At 41.5% G+C, this 22,221-nt stretch overlaps 1 long non-coding RNA gene across 2 annotated transcripts in view; it reads right to left on the minus strand.

Moving 5' to 3' along the window:
• LOC130112690 (uncharacterized) overlaps window positions 1–22,221 on the minus strand; it is a 29,502-nt gene that overhangs the window by 6,743 nt on the left and 538 nt on the right. Inside the window, exons 3-4 of one of the 2 annotated variants that reach the window (XR_008810248.1) lie at window positions 22,054–22,150; window positions 13,636–14,613 (exon numbers count right to left, since the gene is read on the minus strand). This is a non-coding gene — a long non-coding RNA (uncharacterized LOC130112690). Of the gene's footprint in view, window positions 1–13,635; window positions 14,614–22,053; window positions 22,151–22,221 lie in introns of those variants that run through there. The other variant, XR_008810249.1, reaches the window with a different exon arrangement.

Below are 22,221 nucleotides of genomic sequence, written 5' to 3' on the forward strand. Positions count from 1 at the left end.
ACTACCGAACTTCTGCTAGAGGGAAAAATGCAGCCTTCGTTTATTCGGTAGTTTTGGGGAGAATGAAGAAAAATGAACGGCGTCTCAGTGACGTAATCAATCCGCGCATGCAAGCGCAACACCGCCCACTTGTGGACAAAGTCGTAAACAATATAATAGTACACAGTAACACATAGTCATACAAATACACTGGTGTCATATCTCAACACTCCCACTTATGAATCATGAGCTTACTGTATACCTTTTCATATTCATAAAAAAATAAAAAAAACTTGGTATAACCCATACCACTCATATTTCACGCACCAAACATTGCCTTAGCAAATGTCTTCAGTTTTACCTTGGATGCGGGCTTCGTCATTACATTCATCTGGTGTAAAATCAAGTCATATTGAGCCGCCTTCTGTAGAAGCACTCGAACACTTGTTAGGTTGGCTGTCGGCGAAAATGTCTCCCCATAATCCACCCCAGCTCTCTGGCTATATCCCTTTGCTACAAATCTAGCCTTGTACTTGTCGTGTCCGTCTATATCTGTCTTTATCGCATACACCCACCTTCCTCCCACTGTTTTCTTGCCCTCTGGCAATTTCGTAAGGGTGAATGTTTTGTTGTCTGTTAGAGACTCCATTTCCTCATCCATTGCCCTGGACCACTTTTCTGATTCTGGCGATTCCATGGCCTCTTTAAAGGTCAGAGGGACACCGCACACTGCCCTGTATGCATAATCTATAGTAGTGAGTGAGCTGTCATCACTGTCGCCCTGACTATAGTCAATCAGGTATCTCGGAGGGTTGCGTTCCCTTTGGGGGTACCTCCCACTGGCTGAGGCTTGTGACGTCACCCTTGGGTGCTCCTCGTCATCTTCCTCGGGTGCTGACTGTGTACCGTCAGTCTGTACATTTTTCTGTACTCTAGGCTGAGTTGCAGCTGTCTCAACAGACTTTCTCTCTCTTACCCAGTCTTCTGGGTGCAGACCTGGTGTCTGAGTCTCATTTTCACTAGTTGCCTTGCGTACAAATTTAACTAGTCTGTGTTTCTGTACTTTCTCTTGGTCAGGGTAGTAGACTAGGTAGGCCGGGCTGTTCTTGTCGTGTCCTACAAAACGCCCCCTCTCATATCTAGAATCTAACTTTCCCTTGTCCTGCTGGTAAGCATAGCATTCTGTCCCGAACTTTTGCATTCTAGCCATGTTGCACTTTTTTCCTGTCATTGCCGTGTAGTAGTGCCTGTGTGCTTGTTGAAGCATCTGTTTCTGGTGTGGGCTGCCTCCTGTACAGCATAATGCCAGAGGCTCTTTGGTAGACCACTATCTATTAGCATACACCTTGCCATCTCGAATAGTGTGCGTCCTTCTCTCTCTGCAACGCCATTTTGATGGGGAGAGTATGGGCAGGACGTCTCATGTCTTATTTTGTTCCGTCTCAACAGGGTTTGAAACTCCTTGCCTGTAAACTCAGTTCCATTATCTGACCTTATGCATTTCACTGTCCCATAGGGAGCTACATCTGCCAGAAATTTCTCAGTCGCTTGCACTGTGTCACTCTTTGTTTTTAAGAAATAAACACACACTGCCCCTGTGCACACATCTGTAAATGATTGCATGTACCTGAAACCATTAATGGACTCGTTTGCCACAGGACCGGCTAAATCAGTGTTTACCAACTCCAGTGGTGTCTTGGCTTTGTCTGTAGATTTCCTGTTCCTGTTTTGGGTAAACTTCCCTTCTATGCATACTGCACACTCTTTGTCAGGTTTACACACTTTACCCTTTATATGCATACCATTAGTGATATCCTGTAGCTTTATGATATCGTCATAGTTGCAGTGGCCCATTATCTCATGCCAAGTTTCTATATCATGGCTCACATGGCACTTTTCAACAACACATTCAGTTTGCAAATAGTACATTTTCCCCTGTACAAAAATGTCAAACCTGGTACCATCCGGTGACATCAGGGCATCTCTGCCCTCTTCGAAGAACACACTGGCTCCGTGTGCTGTCGCAGACTTCACAGAGAAGAGCTCTTGGGGGTACGATGGAATATATAGTGCGTTCCGCAGTGTCACTCTACACCGTCGCCCCTCACTGTCGAGCAGGCATACCGTAGCATCTCCCCTGCCCTGCACCACACCAAAGGTGCGCTTACCGTCCGCCAGCTCCATGCAGTGTTTCTCTGGCTCGAACGAGCTGTCAAAGCTCTTGAACTTCTTCTTATCATTGACTATGTGGGAAGAAGCTCCACAGCCCACAATCAATCCTGGTTTGAACTGTTGCTGTCGTCCTGGTCCTGCTGAGCTGGTCTCTCCAGCCTGCACTCTGAAGATGTAGTTCTCTTCTTCCGCAGCATTCCCCGGTCCCTGACCTCGACCTGCTCCGTGACCACCACCGCCGCCGCCACCTTGCTCGCGTGCACACCTGGCTCCATCAGCGAGGTCCTTCTTCTTGCGCACTTTGTCCATGTGACCCTTGACCCGGCAGAAGCTGCACCACACGCTGCGTGAATAGTCCGTTTTCCGATAGCCTTTGTCACCGCATCGCCAGCACACCGTTTGTTCATCATCTCCCTCACAGCGTTTCACTGGCTTTTTCTTAGGCGCTGCGTGGGCCTTCATCACCCTCTCGGACGTCTCGTCCGATGCTGTAGCATTAGCTACATCTTCTGCCGCCTCAAAGTTTCTCAATTTGGCCTTAAATTGTCCCAATGTCAACTCACTGTCGCCATGCGTCACCATTAGAGTGAATGGCTTATATCTCTCGGGTAACCCCCTCATCACCATGGCCATCATTAGTCCCTCACTCGGTGCCTCTCCCGCCCCTTTGAGAGCCGTAATGATTTGTTCAGCTCGGATAATGTATTCGGTTATTGTCTCATTATCAGCTTTCTTTAGCCCAGTCAATGTTACATACAGAGTGACAATCCGGGGTCTGCCCTTACCAATGTAATTTTCCCGCAACACCCGTAGACTCTCTCTACCTTTGTCCTTCGTTTCTCTGAAGATCAGTCCCAAGCTTGTGTTGTCCAATAAAGGCGCCAATGCGCAGTAGGCGTCCGCGTTCCGCTGTTCGTCTAAGGCCTGCTCTTCCACTGTCAAAGGTCCCACGGGCTCGGTAAGAATGGTGGTTTTCAGCCCCACACCATGCATGCAACAGAGCATTCGCTCTTCCCACAGTTCATACTCATCGGCCTGTCCGTTGAATGTGGGCCACCTGCTCTTCTTTCGCTCCATCTCCCTAGGTAGCGTTAGCTTAGCTTAGCGTTCCGTTAGCTTCCCGATAGCCTCTCTCGATGCTAACTAGCTTCACACTTGCTAACTTGCTACTCCGTGCTAACCTGCGCGCATCCCGCCATCCGAGGTTATCACACTTTGTGTACTTCTTTTATCAAGCTACTAAATAATCCAACGTTATCTGGGCCCATAACCTGTTAGAAGACTAGACTAATACTTTATGTCTATCTCTGCGCAGATGAAGTGGATTATTAAACCGTTATAAAGAATCGTACTGACTACCGAACTTCTGCTAGAGGGAAAAATGCAGCCTTCGTTTATTCGGTAGTTTTGGGGAGAATGAAGAAAAATGAACGGCGTCTCAGTGACGTAATCAATCCGCGCATGCAAGCGCAACACCGCCCACTTGTGGACAAAGTCGTAAACAAAATAATAGTACACAGTAACACATAGTCATACAAATACACTGGTGTCATATCTCAACAGATTTTTTTCCTCTTTAAGATTGAAATACTTCCACACCACTGACATGACTATTCCACAGGTAGTTAACATTCATACACAAGCGACTAATTGGCAACTAATGTTGTTATTTAACTGATACACTGCACCGCTTAACCGGGGGCACGCAACACAGGAAGTACTATTAAGAAGAAAAAAGACGAAGAAGAAAAAGACGAAGAAGACGAAGAAGAAGATATCATATACGAACATTTAGGCGATGCCGATGGTTTAAGCTAGATATCCCCATAGTTTGTATCGGATGGGTATCGGACCATTTTTTTTCTCCCCTCCGATATCCGAGCCAGCATTCTGGGCCAGTATCGACCTGATACCGAGGCCGTGGATCAGATCGGGACATCCCTAACAAGAAGAAAACGCAAGATCCATTCAACTAAAGTAAAAAAAAAAAAACACAGCTAGATAAAACAGAAGAATAGTGAGGTAATCTGTAGGCTCTGGCATGGTTTATACCCTACAGGTCCCCACCAAATCAAAGAAATTCAACTCATTTATGGTTGCTCAAATTGATCAAACTGAGAAACCACATGGAGTTTTTATTGAGGACCAAAAGTTGTTCACGAGGGGGGAAAAATGCAAGAAATTGACCAAAAAAAAACGCCGGAGAAAATGGCTTGCAAACGTTAGTCTGGCGGAGTCAGATAAGGCTTATGTATGCAGTGACCACTTTGTCAAAGGTAACATAACTTACGTGGCTATGTTTATGTAGCTAACTGTTGGTCCATAACATGGAACATTTTAAGATATGACATTGCAACTACAATTTGTGTTGTTTGTCTTAGTCTAAGACAAACCTTAGAAATTACAGTTGTCGTGTTTGAGTTTAGCTTCCCCGTGCTGGGATTTGCAGAACTGCGTTTTAGAAACTGACAGTTACTGTCATTTCCCTTAGTTGTGTAGAGTAGGCTGCAATTACATGTATATACATCTTATACAAAAACCAAAGCAATTAATTTAGTGGTGTTTCACCGGAATTTTGAGAGTGGTTAATCTAGTAACGTCAAGTAAACAACTGTATGTTAACATCGAGAGGTGTCACGGCATTTACTGTTTGTTGCTAGGTTAATCCACAGGATCATAAAAGACAAGCCACTCATCCTGGCGAAAACCAAACGACAGCTATTGTGGAGCACCTTGGTGCCAAGGTCATGGACCCAACCGCTAACAAAAATAGTTGCATGCCACCCTACTTTTGTATGCTTCATTTGTTTTCTTGAGTAGAAGGATGTCTGGAGAACGAGGTAGTTACTTAAATCTACTGCCTCAGGCAAATCTTTTAATTTAGTTGAAAAATCGCTCCTCTTCATAAGGATCACATCCGACATATCTTATTTTCTGTTTATACATTCCTCTTGTAATATCGTCTTAACTAGCACAGTATGGGTTTTCCTCCATCTCATCCATTCTGCTTTTCACTTCCTGCCCTCCATCTGAATTTCACGCATCATTGGAATCACGACTGCAAACAAGCTATTCTTACATTTTCAACCTGTATCCCTCCAGCTCACAACATTCAACAAACTCATGCATAAATGTTTCCACTCCCACACCACACACATCACATTCTTTCTTCACAGTCACATCAAACTTACTAATGTGAACACCCTATTGTGCCTTAATTAAAAAAAAATAAGTGAAAATTCTCACATTCAACACTGTTCCACTTCACTCTCAGATTCATCCATATCGTCCCTACAGCCATCTTATTTATAACATTCTCCCACACCTTCCCCGCAGCCAGTCTTCTCACTTCTTTCCTTCTTAAACATCTACACATCACTCTCATTTCACACTCATCAGACTCACTCTCCTCGCTCCTTCTCCCACATGTATTTCTATCTATCCAAAGATGTAACCCTGTCTTTCAGGTGGTGAGCCCCAGTAAGGTCTCTGCGTTGTGTTAGATGAAGTGTACCAGGGCCGGGAAGACAGACAGGGAACAGGACTCCCGGTGGCAGTTGAGGCAGAAGGGATTGCACTCATTTATTGGCTTAAAAACACCGAACAAAACTAATCAGTTTCCAAAGCACTTATTGGCTCATGAATGAAATACAAAATAAAATAAACCTCAGCTGCCTGTATCAAGAACAAGTTACTTATTAGCGAGCCACAACACAACTTTTAACCTTTTTAGCGATGCCCAGATAAACTAGCTCGCCCATACATCACAATTAGCGATTAGCAAAAACATCTTTTCAACATTAAATTTACAAAAATGGTTCCATCCTGCACATAATCACACTTGGAACAGGTGTGCCACACAAGGTTATAACACAGACAGTGATCTTAATGGTTTAAACTGAGTGTTTTCAGTCGTACAGCGCTCAGGGAACCTACTTATTTTACAAACACTGAACAAAGCTAATCTACGGAGGACAACTACAATTTATCACCCCTTCCCCTACCACTACCTGTACCCTATAATCCACATTAGGCTAAGAGAAGGCTCTATTAACCTAACAACATTAATAATAATAACAATAATGATGATGATGATAATGCAGAGAGAGATCCAAAATATCCATCAAAATAAGACCCATTGATAACTAGAATAATAATCACAATTATCATTATTTGTTCTTTTGATGATTATTTCTTGCTTATAAACATACACATACAAAATTACACTCAAATGCGTACACAAACACAGCAATATAACGTGAACACACAAACACACACCCACACAATGAGCATGTTTTAATAATACTGAGCTACTCTTTTGTTTTAATTTCTGAAATGTATTAATGTATTTTGTTTTATTGATTCATGATGCTTTAGCAATGTTGTTGTTGAGAGAGACTTGCATTGAAATGATCCAACATGTTCTCGGCCCTGGAGTAGCCCATGAATTGTGATCCACAACAGTGGGAGATGGCATGGGTGCCCGCCGTCTCATCGGTGGTCCAGTACCTCAGATGGACATCCATTTGTTTGCTTTTTGTTGTTTTACTCGTGCTTTCTTTGAATATTACCACACAGGGTTTCTCACTAACGCTGCACAATAGCTCTCTTTTAATGAATGAGGCAAGGCCATATTTGGTGACACATTTGGTGACATTTTATTTTCACCACAGGTGAATGACTTTGTGTATTCCGAATCAGGGAACATAGTGGCAAAGACACTACATATGCCATCTTTCCATATGAATGAATGGTGCCTTCTCAACTTGTGGAGAACCCACAGCATCCCAAGCCCTTTGTGTCTCTGGCGGTGACTCAGAACTGACTGCTGAGACGTTGCGAGGAAGTTTGAACTTTCAGGTCTGCTACGTGCAAACAATGCAGGCATTAATAGCCCCCCTAGTTTAATTTCTACAGATGTGTTATTTTTAACACATCATGTGTTAATTTTTTTTAAACACACCAGCGTGTCTAGTCAAGGACAACACATTTTGTGTTGCTTTCAACACAATCAGTGTTAGCACATTTAACACATGCTGTGTTAAATATTTCAACAAAGACATGTTAAAAATGACACAAAAATAACAGAGATGTTGTTTATATTTTTTCTAATCCTAAATTTCAATTTTTGTATGGGGAAATTCTGCTAAAATGCTTAAAAAATAAATAAAAAAATTGCATGAAATTCTGGTGATATTTATCAAAATCAATGCCAACATTTGACAGATAACATGCTGATATAATAAAATATTCACACAATTTTCTCTCTGAAAAAAAAATCCCCAAACTGGATTTTTTTTAACAATCTGTGTGATACAACAACATACACTGCATACTCTATAAATATGAATGTAGGTCTGTTTTACAAAAATGACCACTCCTTTCAGACAAAAATACAGTAGATACATTAAAAAACCAACTCATATACCGATTGTCTGGTGACATTTGAAGAACTAGTTAAAAATTAAACTGAGCAAACAATTCAGGGCGAGCATTCACAGTTCAATTGAGAATTCAAGAACAATGCACTAGCCTGCAAATGATCGCTGCAGGGGACATAATACAGGGTGCACCATTCGCTAGCTTCCTCTCCTAACTGTTACAAGTAAGTGGTTGGCTCGGGTATGTCATCAAAGGTAAAGCATTTTACAGCAATACAAACTTGAACAATTAGTTTGCATCTTGGATTTACATGCAGTTGGTTTCCACTGAAAGATGACAGCAAGTCTAGTAGTCTGATGTCTGCTACATCTTTTACATTGATCATCCCATTTTCATCATTCCTCTCTATCACATATGAATACAGACGATCATATAAGTATTTCACAGTTAAAATTCTGAGACACATTAGTACCTCTTCCTTTTCACAATTGGGAACCATGTCTATGATCTCCAAAGAGATGCTCTCCTCTTAAGTCAGTTTAATGCAAGTACACAACCAGTTCTATATGTCTGACCAAGCACAGAGACTGAGTGGGCCACATGAATTGTGCTGCAAGTGCCCATATCGTACCCAAGTGCTTTCAAATTTTCAATGAACAGATAATTTTTTTCCAAAGATCCAACCATGACTGGAAAGGCATTTGGGACATTCATAGTTTTTGTCAGTGGTTCACTAAATTTCCAATTGAACATACTTTGAACTTGATTCTTACAAGCCAAAATCTTAGAAATATTTATGAAATTACACACAACATGAGCATGCCTTTTTACTCTCAAATCTCATACACCATAACTTCAAAATTGGGCCGAACTTTATCATCATGCGCCAATAGTGAGTCATAAAATGATGTTTCGGGGTGAGCAGCCTGTCTGGATAAAGACATAGTGATCTATAACCAACTGCTTTAAAAAGACAAAGTCCAACTGGGGCAAATACTATGCTACATATTTCTCTGAGGAGGATGAACATTCCAATGTTGATCAGGTTCACTTATAAAATCTCCTATTAGGAAGGGTAAAAAGAGTAAGAGGCACCACATCTGACCGGCTGTTTGTTTTATGGGATTCTCTGATGTTCTCAAGTTAAGAATGAGACTAGGTTTGTTTTTCTCATTTGCAAAACCGTAATCAAAGCTTACCAGTCTGTCGTTGAACTGCTCTAAGGTGAAAAGCTTTTCATCATAGATGACGTGTTCTTTATAGTTTACTTTGTTACAAAACTGCTGGTGATCATCATCAAACACACGCTGGGCAGCTTCTTCGTCAGACAAGAATGGCAAAATTTGTTGGCTGAAAAGCTGTCTAAAAATGCTCCAAGTGAATGGCAAGCAAGATTATCAGCAGTCAACTGGCAGATAGTACCATGGAGCAGAGAACTCTGACCCTCAATTTCAACCTCTAACCCTTCCGTTTCAAGAGATCGAATGTCATTCAACAAAGGCTCTAATATTTTGCCAAAGCCATGTACCTCTCTGTCTATAGAACTGAAGTGTAGACAAAGGTGAATGTTTGCAAGGGAGGAGTTGAATCCCACAGGCAAGTTGCTCGAGCAAAAGTATACAGCTCACATTTTGTGAACTTAAGTTTTTGAACCCAAAGGATTAGTTGTTTCCAAGTCATCAAAATAAAGTTGGATTTGTATAATAATGCTGTATAATGCATGATGTGCAAACTGTGTGCCATCACAATAATCACGCATTTTACCACCAAAACTTTTGTTAGATTGCTTAGAGAGTCTCTGCATCTTTTCACTTCCAAAGAGAAACTTTATGGTATCAATAACGGAGATATACTGACAAGTGCCTGCAGCCAGTACTTCAGTCAATTTCCCGTTTTCTTGCTGTGTCACCTCTGTACCCTATGAAAATTTCTGTGGGCTTGATGAGGGAGTGTTTTTCAGAAATTTTTTTCTACATTTTGTAGAGTATCCACCTCTGAAAAGACGTTTCGTGCATTTTCAAAATCCTGCATCAAAGACTGGACAGCGTCATCATTTGATATAGAGTAGCTATTAATCACAGATGCGGTTTTATCCTTTAAAGCCACGACACACCAGGCCAACAGTCAGCCGTCGGCCAATGTCGGGCCGTTGGTGAGTGTCTGTGGTCCTAGTTTTTGTGGTGTGTCCTGCATCGTTGGCACTAGTCGGACCCGTGGCAGTTTTTCGGCCGATTCAGCATGTTGAATCGGCGGCGGAGCTTGTCGGTGAGAGAGATCCCTCTGATTGGCTGTTCAGCTTAGCGAATCAGTGCACGAGAAGAGAAACAGAAATTACGAAAGCAAGCAAATGACGATGTCAAGAGGCCACACACACAAAAAAAAGGCTCTACTCATTTTTTGTCTTCATCTCATCTGAACATTTCAAGAAGCTAATATTTTCACAACGACATGACAATCTGGAATGAAGAAATTGAAGACCAGCTGATCAGCATGATCATTACGATTCTGTCACTGTAGTATCCAAGATTTCACCCATTTAGTGCGAATTCTCCTTATTTTTCGCCTCCACCTCTCCTTTCTTCTTCTACAACCAAAAGACCAAGGGCTTACAATGCCAGTGCCATTTGCAAGTTTTTATCAGACATAGTCTCGATTAGAAGCAGCTATATTACGATACTGTCTGTACTGAGCGAGAGTTGAGTGAAAATGGTAAGCAAACGCTGCTTTGTTTACGGTTTGAATATCAGCAGCGCTGAGTCTTCCAGTTTCAAATTTTGAATGACGAATACAGACTACCGCCACCTGCTGGTATTGAGAATTATTTCCTCTCATGCAGGCGCAGAACATGCATGCTAGTTGGCCATTGGCTGTAGTCTTTGCGGTGTGTTCAAGTGCTACTTTTTGGCCCAGATGCAGGCGAAGTGAGGCGATGCAACAGTCGGCTTTTGTCACAGCTAGTTCTCTGATGTCGGTTTGGTGTGTCTGGGCCCTTAAAGAATCCAATGTCTTTTCCAGTAGCTCTTTGTGCATGCAATGCTTTTTTGCACATCGGTTAGGGTGGAATTTGATGCAGAGTACATTTTGGCAACAAATGAAGCTGCAGAGTCACAGTGGTCGGAAAAAGGAAGATCCATATGAGTGTCCAAACAAGAGTCCAAATTAATTTCTGAAGTGTCCATAGCGTTAGAGCAAGAAGGTGTAGAAAAATCCTCTGACACATTACTGAAAGTGACCATTTGTTCCAAATGTACTGGGTTTTCAACCTGAGTGTGATCCCTATTGAGATGTCTGGCATAAGAATTTAAGTTGTGGTAAGTTCTTTGACAGTGGTTTTGACTACATATGATTGTATAATCCTGTCCATCTGAAATTGCATGGACCTGCCTAAGGGCCCTGACACACTAGGCCGACGGTCAGCCATCAGCCAATGTCGGGCTATTGGTGAGCGTCTGTGACCCTAGTTTTTGTGGTGTGTCCCACACCGTTGGTACTAGTCATACCCCAGTTGGCAGCTTTTCAGCCAATTCAGCATGTTGAATCGACAGAGCTCGTCGGTGAGACAGATCACTCTGATTGGCTGTTCAGCTTAGCGAATCTGTGCAGAACGTACATGCTAGTTGGCCATCGGCCGCAGTCTTTGCGGTGTGTTCAAGTGCTACATTTTGGCCCAGACAGCAGGTGACGCGAGGTGATGCAACAGTCAGCCTTCGTCACCACTAGTTGGTTTGCTGTGTCTGGGGCCTAAGATGTCTGACAAGTATCCTTACTTGTTTTGAAATTGATTTCTTGCATTTGGGACAAATGTACATGGTAGGACAACTTCCAACATTGCCTGGAGCTTTGCGATAAGCTCCACAACTTTTGATCTCTTCCCACCAGCGATAATCATGCCATAAACATACTCATAGATTGATTCGAGTTGAGCAGGATATGCCACGTTGCAAACCCAGAACATTTTGAACAGCTTGTTAATGGCGTATGTCAAACCCTGATCTGGAAGTGGGATGGGAACTTTGTCGTTCTTTGCCACGATGATATACTGAGCTGTTGTACTGTGGTGTCCTAAACACACGAACTTGGGGTAGACTCCTACTGCTGCCTCATGAGATCCCTCTAGAACAGTTGTTCTCAACCTTTTTGGGGTCCTGGACCCCCTGCGTATTTTTGATCTACCCTGAGGACCCCTCCACCTGATCTTGGGGGAGGGGGGTTGCAATTTGTAGAAACAGTAGAAACTGCATTTTAAATTGCATTATAGCATTTATTCACTCTTTGGGGCAAAAATAAGAGCTTTCAGTTGTAACTTAGATATAGTTAACAAAACAGAATTCTTATGCAGTAACCTTCAGATATATGTAACAAAACAGAATATGTATTCAGTAACTTTCAGTTATATGTAACAACAGAATTTTTATGCTGTAACTTTTAACAATGCAAACGGGAGCGAGATCTCTTATTAAAATACAATAAATTACACTTGTGAAACAGATGTAATTAGAGAAAAAAGTCCTATTACTACCCTTTATAGTTTAGGTAGATAAAGGTCTCAGTCACATTTGAGTAAAATAATCCTATTTCTATAAATGTCATAGGATCTTTTTTTTAAAGATATTTTATTTTCACGGACCCCTTGCAATTACACCACGGACCACTAGGGGTCCGCGGACCCCCGGTTGAGAAACACTGCTCTAGAAGGCTGGGGATGCTTGTTCCAGTCTGGGAAAACACAAGTATATCAAATAGGACTGGCAAGATATTAGTATTTATCATTCATGTTATCATGTTTTTTTTTAATTATATAATACAAAATTTGTTGTCAAAATCCTGAAAAAAGCAAAATATATAATTCAGATTTCACACAGTTATGAAAATATTTAAAATCAGGAAGGCCTCGAGACCCCCAGTGAAGTTTTGGCGACCCCTAGTGGGCATTGGGACCCCCAGGTTGGGAACTAGTGGCATACAACATCTTTCCCAATTCATTGTCTATGTAGCAGTTCCAGACTTACCACTTGACATCACAAATTTGAGCTTTAGTACTCTAGTTTTTGGATTTGGGAAAATTCTGTTCATGTTTACTAATATTTTTGGACTTTCTTAGACCATAGGAATAACATTTATGAATTTTGAAAATGGGCTTATTTTCCCTTTAATATCACTGCTGTATTATCTGATACTTTTCAGCTGGATGCAGAGTTTGAGAAAATGTTTCCGGGGAAGTAAGACCTCTTTCTTTGGAAATGGGAAGGACACATCGTTCTGACACTACTAAAAGTGGCTACACTTGAAAATGACCCCAATGTCCCGCCAGCTGGTGAGGAGAATGATGGTAAGTTACTGTCCATGCATATCAGATACAATGAATGTGTCAACCTGTTGTGCTTTTATTTGGTGGGCACTAGGCTTGTGCCCCCCTTTTTCTTTATTTTCTTTAAAAATTTTATTACAGACATACTGTCTGAGGGGAATCCCAGGGCCTTTTCGCTACCATACTATAATATATCAAATCGGGTAATTTTGATTCATATTCCTGTAAAGCTGGACGATTTAGAAAAAAAAAGAATCTAATTTGTGATCATTTTGATTGATGGGTCTTAATTCTCCAGCACTTCCTTGTGGTCACAGCTTTTTATTATGTGGTAATTTGGTTAACAACTTAATGTCTGAGGTGGCATCAGTAACTATGTATGCCATTTGTTTTTGTGTTATGCTCAGAGTCACTCTGCTTCAGAGCCCTTCAAATGCTCACACACTATCTACCTCCTACTGCATCAGGGAGGGCCAAAGGATGGACCAAATGCAGTGTGAAGTCGGCCCTAACTTACATATTGGACATAAAAACGGTAGGAAAGCTGCTCTTGCACACTTTTTTTTTCTTATTGTGAATCCGATCAACACATTGATAAGGCTTTTGCTCTGACATTAGGGCTGGGTGATCTGGACATAATTAAATCTAACAATATTAAAGACTTATTTTCGATATATTTATCACCATCTGCTTATGTATGGAAAATCACATGTTGGATAATCCATTTGGTCATCGTACTGGACTGCATATTAAGGGGATGTATGATACAGTATTACAGTGCTACCATTGGGATTCTTAAGGGATTTTTTTAGGCCTATATCTCAGCATTTCATTAATTTCTGTGAAAAAAACTAAAGTAAATTGTTATTTTTAAAGTTTAGATTATTATTTAAGATATAAAGTTGTCGCTGTGTGCACTACTTGTGTGTGGCTGCTGTCTGTGTCACTGTGTGTGTGGCGTGAGCCATCATGCGGCACGTGTGTAAATTTGACCAGCAAAAAAATCAGATGTATGAGACTGATCGGCCGGTCACCGGTCATGGCTGATCAGCTGAAAATCGGCCGTTTTCGATCAGTTGCTGATCGATCGGTGCATCTTTACAATAAAATAAAGCTCAATTTGGTATAGTCAAGAAAACAAACATTCTGTCAGTCCACAAAATCAGTCTCCCATTCATTGTCTATGGAGCAGGTCCAAACATCACAAGTTTGAGACTTACTTCTCTGGTTTCTGGCTTTGAGAGAGTATAGCTCATGTTCACAAATAATGATTGAAATTTCCTAGGCCATGGAAATAACACATTGGAATTTTTAATTCAGTTCCCCTTTCATATTGAAATGAAACATGGCTAAATGCATCATTAAAGTATACAAAAGGGTATTTATGCCCATTGTCTAGGCTCCAGATGTGCATCTGCAATACAATATGCTGTATACTTAACAAATATTGCAGGTCTACAAAGTGAGGGTACTGCGGAAAAATCTCAGCCACTGTTAGTGACTTGCTTGTGATCCACAACATTCGGTTGGTGAAGGTTTTCTCCATGCCCATTTTGATAGATGTGAGGTTCTCAGGAGATGGTCTCAGCCTTTTGGTGATGGTTATTCACTCCTTTATGGACTCTTCTTCCCCTTCTGCAGTCACGTCCAGTGTTATACCAACTCCAGAGGGATCACTGGACCTCCCCCATTTGCAGAACTGCCAACATCTACGCATTCTGCGCAGTCACTCTGCATTTTGAGACCAAAATACGCGACTACGAGTTGATAGTCTAAAATACACAAAAGAGATGCCTTTAAAATATTTTTTCTTTAATTATTAAACTGATAATAATTTTAGACGAGCCAATCAAGACATGAACCTGTAATCATAATGACTGAAAATTGCGTATTAAACAGATCTGAACTTCGGGATGATTCCCCCCCCCCTCCCCCTCTCCAGTCTGTCTTACGTTCGCTCCCTTGCTAAACAGTCATCGCTTGCTGCTGTCGTTGCTTGGGTGCTCATTTTCGATAAATGGGAAACGTTTTCATATTAATTCATAAACATCTTAAATAAAACAAAGCGGTTCAATACATTTGAGAAAACTAGCTAGCTAACATTTATTCGGAGTAGTCGACTCTAGTCTAGCTAAACAGATATGATATATTTATCTCCATGCAGCCGTTATCTTGAAGGCTAGCAACCGTCAGCTAGCTAGCTAACAACCCATTATCCCTTCACAATATTGTAACATTATAGGTTACCAATATTAAGCCAAACTGCTAAATTAACTGTTAATTACGAGTTCACAGTTGCGGTCTATAACTAATAAGCTAGCTTACGATTCAGTCCACTCACTGTGCTTAATATTTGACATTAATTCAGTTGTTTTGTCTGTAAAATTATCTCTGGGTTAGTGGATTTTTTAAGGTTAAACTAAGCTAGAGATGGCTATCTAGCCTAGTAGCTTGCTAGCTAACATTCTTGTATGTGCAGTGCAGTGGTTCGTACAAGTCAGAATATTCCCGTTAAACTGACATGCAGTGATGGCTGTTTATTCTTGCAGCCTAAGTCAGAGAGTAGAGGGGAGCAGCTGATCATGTCAGACAATGATAACAGTGACAAAGATACCGCAGTCACTGCACTTCTAGAAAAAAAAGAAGGTGTCTGCGCCCCAAAACTTCCTCACCACATACCACGAGAAATGGCCTTGTCTTCAACTGTCGAAAATACCACACCATGCATTTTGCACAGTCTGCAGTACAAACGTGAACATAAGTCACCAAGGAGCTACAGGTAAGTTAATCATTGAATATCGAATAACTATTTATAATTACAGTAGTTAATGTTATTAGGAAAGGTGTGTGTGTGTATGTGTGTGTGTGTGTGTTAAGTGGGATATCATTATGAACAATGTTATGCTATTATTTATTATTATTATTATTATTATATTATTTGTGGCAATGTGAATTATAGCCTACTATAATAGTATAACAATGTGAGCCAATCAGTTCTGTGTACCATGCTGAATTCCTGTGATATTATGAACAGCTACAGTAAATGCCCTTACACAACTTAATACGCATTTATTCATTTGAGAGATGGGCCTAAAATGAGGAAAGGGTATATTTATTTAACTCATAGACTGGCAATGTCTCCTCTACTCACAAGACATGAATGGTATGAGTAAAGAATATACACCGATCAGCCACAACATTAAAACCTGCTTAAACCAGTTTTTAATGATTCAAAATGTTAACTGTATACATTTGTCTATAAACACTTACTATTTCATTATTGATTATGATATGTGGACTTACATAATAAGATAATCATAAGTGAATTGCATTCAAAAGTAAAATTTTTAAATGAAAATGGTAATTTTGTAAGTACATTGGGAGGGGTGGGGGGGCCTTATTTTGTTATTTAAATAAATTGATACATACTGGTGTTAGTGATGATGTCTATCTTACCAGGTGCTCCAGGTCCTGTAGAATTTTTCATGTTTAAAAAAAATAAAGACCACTTGCCATATTTAAAAATGCATGGGCTCTAATTCCACATTAGTTTCACCCTTCTTCCCTCCATTGGAAATACGTACATGGTACTGCATGTGGTGAAACTGATTAAATTTAAAGCAATTTTAATCATTAAAAGATTTAAGGTAGGTGGTTTTAAATGTTGTGGCCGTATAATATTCAAGTAGAAGTAAATTATAAATATATTTCCCCCCCTCCCTTTTCAGACTGCAGGTGTCATGTTGGGGGGGCCAAACATAAGAAACTAGAAAGTGCAACAGGGTCCTTCCCGAAGATCAACACTGTATTCTTTCAAGAACAAGATTTACGGCCAATCTGGGCAGAGACACTGTCACAACCTTCATCGTTGAGCACAATTTACCATTGTCTGTAGCTGCCCATACTGGACCACTATTTAAAAAGATGTTCCCCGATAGTCAAATTGCCAAACAACACAGCTGCGCCAGAACCAAAACTTCAACCATAACCAAAAAACTTGCCTTGAGCGACGAAAAGAGCATCAGTGATCTTATGCGCCATTGCCCATACAGTATTGCAACGGATGGGAGCACAGACATGGATGATGTTAAGTTGTATCCCGTTTTTGTCCATTTGTATGATGCCAGTATTGGCAAAATAGTAGTACTACTGCTCAAACTTGTTGAGTGTAGAGCTTCTACTGGACGAGCCATCTATGATCTTGTTGACTGTGAACTCAAAAAAAGAGAAATACAATGGGCTAACTGTGTTAGCTTTGCAGCTGACAGTGCTGCGGTAATGCAGGGCTTAGGGGAAGGTGTTGCAGCATTCACAAAGGCAGAGAATCCACAAATTTACTTAGTCAGTTGTGCCTGCCATCTCATGCACATAGCTGCAGAGAAGGCTGCCAGACAGCTACATGTTAGTATTGAGGACCAGCTTATCACAATATACTATTACTTTGACAAAAGTAGCAAGAGGAATGCCATGCTGCATGATATACAATTGATGTGCAGTGCTGACATGCGAAAGATTCTGAAACTGGCCTCTACGAGATGGCTATCCTTTGGTCAATGTGTGAATCAGCTGCTCCAGCAGTGGGAACCTCTGACTCTGTTCTTTGCTGAAGAGGCAACAGGGAAGAATAAGAAGCCAGCACCCTCCACAGCCCCCACCCTGAAGACCAAGCCCTCCACAGGCCCCACCCTAAAGGCCAAGCCCTTCACGGCCCCCACCCTGAAGATCAAGCCCTCCACAGGCCCCACCCTGAAGACCAAGCCCTCCACAGCCGCCAGCCTCACTCAGCCCAAGTCAGCTGGAGAAACACAGCCCAAGTCAGCTGGAGAAACACAGCCCTCATCCTCCAACCCAGCAGAGTTTAACTTGAATGCTTTCCTCTTTCGCCAAACAGAGGTTGGTAAGAAAAAAGACAAGGCAAAAGAAAATGAGAGGGAACAAGAAAACAAAAAAGAAATGACAAAACCAGAGAAGGTTTACAAGTTCCTAAGTGATCCTCACTCCAAGATGTATCTGCTCTTCCTCAAGCGGGCAATTCCCCTGTTTGACACTGCAAACCAGTGTCTTCAGAAGGAGGAGCCTTGCATTCAACCATTACTTTTCACATTAGAGCTGCAGCTTCAGAAAATTCTGCTGGCATTCTGCAAAGTTGAATATGTAATGGGAATGATGGATGAAATTCGAGGTGGAAGTAAGTCTGCACTTTACAGAAAACGGGACTGTCAGCTGGCTGATGAAGACCTGTCTATTGACCATGAGACGCATGAATTCATATAGAGCAGGGGTCGGGAACCTTTTTGACTGGGAGAGCCATAAAAGCCAAATATTTCTAAATATATTTCATTGAGAGCCATATAGTATTTTTAACGTATAATAAATTAAATATGTCTTACTTTTAATGCGACTTCTGGTGCTGCATGGTTTTGCTGATGGCCTTGTAGTCTGGTTCATACGTGGTGAGGTTGAGCTTCATGCAGGCGTTGAGGCTTCCATCAGTTAAACGTGAGCGTAGGTTGGTCTTAATGTTCCTCATATGCGAGAAAGACTGTTCACATGCATATGTAGAGCCAAACATGGTCAATACGGCAATACTCACACGCTGCATTGTGTGGTATGTCACAGGAAGTTCGTTCCAAGTTTTAAGAATCAGCTGGTCTTCAGGTTGAAGATTTTTAATTTCTGTCCACTTGTGTTCCCTCGCCAGCTCTGCTCGCTGTCGCGCAAGACTTTCCAACTCTCCATTAAGTGACTTGAACTTACTCATCCACATGTCTGATGCCTTCAGGTCAGCAACTTCCAGCTCAAAGTCTCCGATAGAGACCCCGGGGATGCATGTCAGGTCGATTTTGTCCACTGCACACTCATGTGGATGAGTGATGAACTTGAAAAGACCAGTGCGCGCACGAAATTCTCCAAAACGTGCTTTGAATGACTGCAGGAGATTGAACGTAAAGCCAGCTAGCTGCTGGAGATCCAGATGTTGAGTGGAGTCACTTGCTAAGCATGCATCTCTAAATTGTTGCAGTCTTTCAAAGTGCAGAAGACGACCTGTTTCAATGTCCCTGAGAAAGACTTCCAGCTTGCTTTCAAATGCAAACACTGCTTGTTGAAGGGATGAGATTGTATTTCCAATACCTTGCATTTTCACATTGAGCTGGTTCAGATGGCCAGTTATGTCCACGAGATAGTGAAACTGCAGGAGCCAGTCAGTGTTGTCTAGCTCAGGATGCTTGACGCCTTTCATTTCAAGAAAAGTCCGGATTTCACTCAGGCAAGCTGCAAAACGGCTGAGCACCTTCCCCCTTGACAACCAACGCACGTTGCTGTGTAAAAGCAGACCGGGATAATGATTCCCAACTTCTTCTAACAGAGCTTTAAACTGGCGATCATTTAAAGCTCGGGCAACAATAAAGTTGACCACTCGAATGACCAGAGACATCACCTCGCCAAGCTCCTGGCCACACGTCTGAGCGCAAAGCGCCTCCTGGTGCAGGATGCAATGAAAACTTAGGATGGCTCTCTTTTCATGTTCACGGAGAAGCGCTACAAATCCTTTGTTCTTCCCCAACATACAGGGTGCACCATCAGTACAGACAGAAATAAGTTTATCCATCGGTAGTTTTTTTTTCTTTAGCAAACTCCATGAAAGACGTGAATAAATCCTCTCCTCTTGTTGTCCCTTTCATTGGCAAAACAGCCAAGCTTTCCTCACGCAGTGTGTCACCTGCAGCATACCTGGCAATGATACTGCACTGAGATAGATGGCTAACGTCTGTTGACTCATCTAACGCGAGAGAAAAGTATGTCCCGGCGTTTATGTCCTTAATTTGTGTTTCCTCGACTTGATTTGCCATCATGATGCTACGATCGTGCACAGTTCTTGCTGACAGGGGCATGTCTTTTATTCGTTTGATTATCTTGTCTTTATTTGGGAAGTCATCAAACAGTTCATTGGCCACATCAAGCATGAATGTTTTGGCATACTCGCCATCTGTGAATGACTTTCCATTCCTTACTATTGCCAAAGCCCCCGCAAAGCTAGCGGAATTCCCGTCACCTTGCTTGGTCCACACACGTAGTTGCTGCTGACTCGTCTGCACTCTCCGCTGTAGCTCCTCGCATGCCCTTTTCCTGCTGTCCCCCGCTGGATATTTCGATGCAAATGAAGCATGGTGCGTATCGAAGTGCCGCTTTATATTTGACCGTTTCATCGATGCAATTTTATCATTGCATATTAGACATACCGCAGATCCTGCTCTCTCCACAAATGCAAATTCCTCTGTCCACGCAGCCTGGAATGCACGGTAATCATCGTCTTTTTTTCTTTTCGCCATCTTTTCCGTTACAAGGGTTGAAGCGGATAAACTAGTTGGCTATCTGATAAAACTGATTTCTTCACCTTTACAATGACCCGGACATGCTCGCGAGCCATTGGTTCCCGACCCGACCCACGGGTGACCCGTGACCCGTGAAATTTATCTTCAAAACTAATTTCTGTTTACTTTAAAATGACAGTATTATTAAGAAATATCACAAGTATTTTAAAATCAGTTCCAAACTGATTTTTTTGAAAAAAAAAAAAATTTTCAACTCAAAATTGTCTGGGAGCCATATGCCGTCACCGGAAGAGCCATATATGGCTCGCGAGCCATAGGTTCCCGACCGCTGATATAGAGCCAAGGTAACCTACAGCTGACTGATTTCTTCAAAGACGTCAGGAGCTACTTCACCACAGCTGTAGATTATATGGTGGCAAAGTTCCCCTTTGGGGGTGAACTGCTGCAGCATGCAGGGGTGGCAGACATGCATAGATGCCAGACCACAAGTTTTTCCTCTCTCAAGTACTTCATTCAGATACCCTTGCCTCCTGCTCAAGGACGTGAGTGTGGATGCAGCTGAGGATAAATTTAGGCTGTTTCAGGCGACAAGCCTGGATGATGGTATCCTTTCCAAGAGGGCTGATGAGGCTTGGAGGGAGGTGGGTCTTATGACAACAGGAGGGAGAAAGCCTTTTGCTGGCCTGTCTGCTGCCATGCTGGGGATCTTGGTCATTTTTCACAGCAATGCAGATTGTGACAGAGTCCTCAGTTTAGTATCCAAAAGCAAGACAAAGTATCGTGCCATCCTCAGCACTGAAATGCTGAGTGCGCTTGTAACCAGAAAGGTGATGATGGCTGCCAAAGGCACTCTATGCAATACAGAGGTTTACAGTGATACACTGTTAAGAGCAGCAAAGTCTGTCTCTTATGAGGCTAACTTTAAAAGTGCAACTGGCCCTTAAAGTTGGACACCCTAAGAAAACTTTTTGAACTGATAAACTGTTCTGAGGGTTTTTAGGGTGCTTGAGTGATTTTAGGCCTCCATACAACTTTTTAGTTTATTTTGGCCTTCAAAACTGATTTTTTTTTTTTACCCGATGCAAGCCTACTAACATGGTGAACAGTCATGAATCCCAATGACTGGCAATTTTGTTTTTTGATTTCAGTATTCAATAAATAAGTGTTTTTTCACAACGTACAGTGTGATGTCTTTTTTTTCAGCGTGTACTTTTGGCACGCATGCAAACACAAAAAAAATGTTGTGTGCGCGCGCATGCAAAAAGGACTACTCATTTTTATTCTTTAGGGTTGGCAGGTCTGCACTTGGGATAGCACCGCTGATCATCATGAAGTGTTCTCTGTAGGTTCCTCAGTTTTAGCTCTATGAATCCACAGTGCAACATTGGGTCATAGAAGTGCTCCTGGACCACAGTTAAAAAAATTATTTAAGAATAACTCCAACGTTTTATATGCGAGTCCTAAGCTATTCTTGCCTTAATATGAGCTCATATTTCAGATGATATGCTTTCCTACAAATACCAAGTACAGGAATGACTAATTTGCTTGATATTGACCATTTTTGACTGCTACAGAATTCTGCTGAAAATTATGTGGGAAAGCAATCATACACAGGAAACTCTGAATCTAATCAAATCCCAAACTCCTGTTGTATTTTCAAATATAACTGAAAGATAAACATAATTTGATTTATCATCAAATATCAAAGTAAGAACATGGAGAAAAAACATCAATAACTGTGATGTTATCCTCTAAAATCAAGTTCTTCAAGCTTAATAAATCTTTAACACAGTAGCTTTATAAACAGTCGGCCAATACGCTTAAGCAAATATTCCTATGTAAATTGCATTTTACAACAAGACATTCATTTACACTTACAAATCTTTCATTCTCTTCTTGTATCTTGATCTTCAGTGATGGGAAGACTGTTATAATGCTTTTAGCCAACCTCAGTTTTTCAGCATTTGAAGGGTAACTGAAAGCAAAATGAAGACTTTTGAGGCCAGAAAAAATAAGGCTTGCAACAGACAACACATTAAATTTGTG

Source organism: Lampris incognitus, chromosome 5, assembly GCF_029633865.1.
Source record: "Lampris incognitus isolate fLamInc1 chromosome 5, fLamInc1.hap2, whole genome shotgun sequence".
In the NCBI taxonomy this organism is placed as follows: Eukaryota; Metazoa; Chordata; class Actinopteri; order Lampriformes; family Lampridae; genus Lampris; species Lampris incognitus.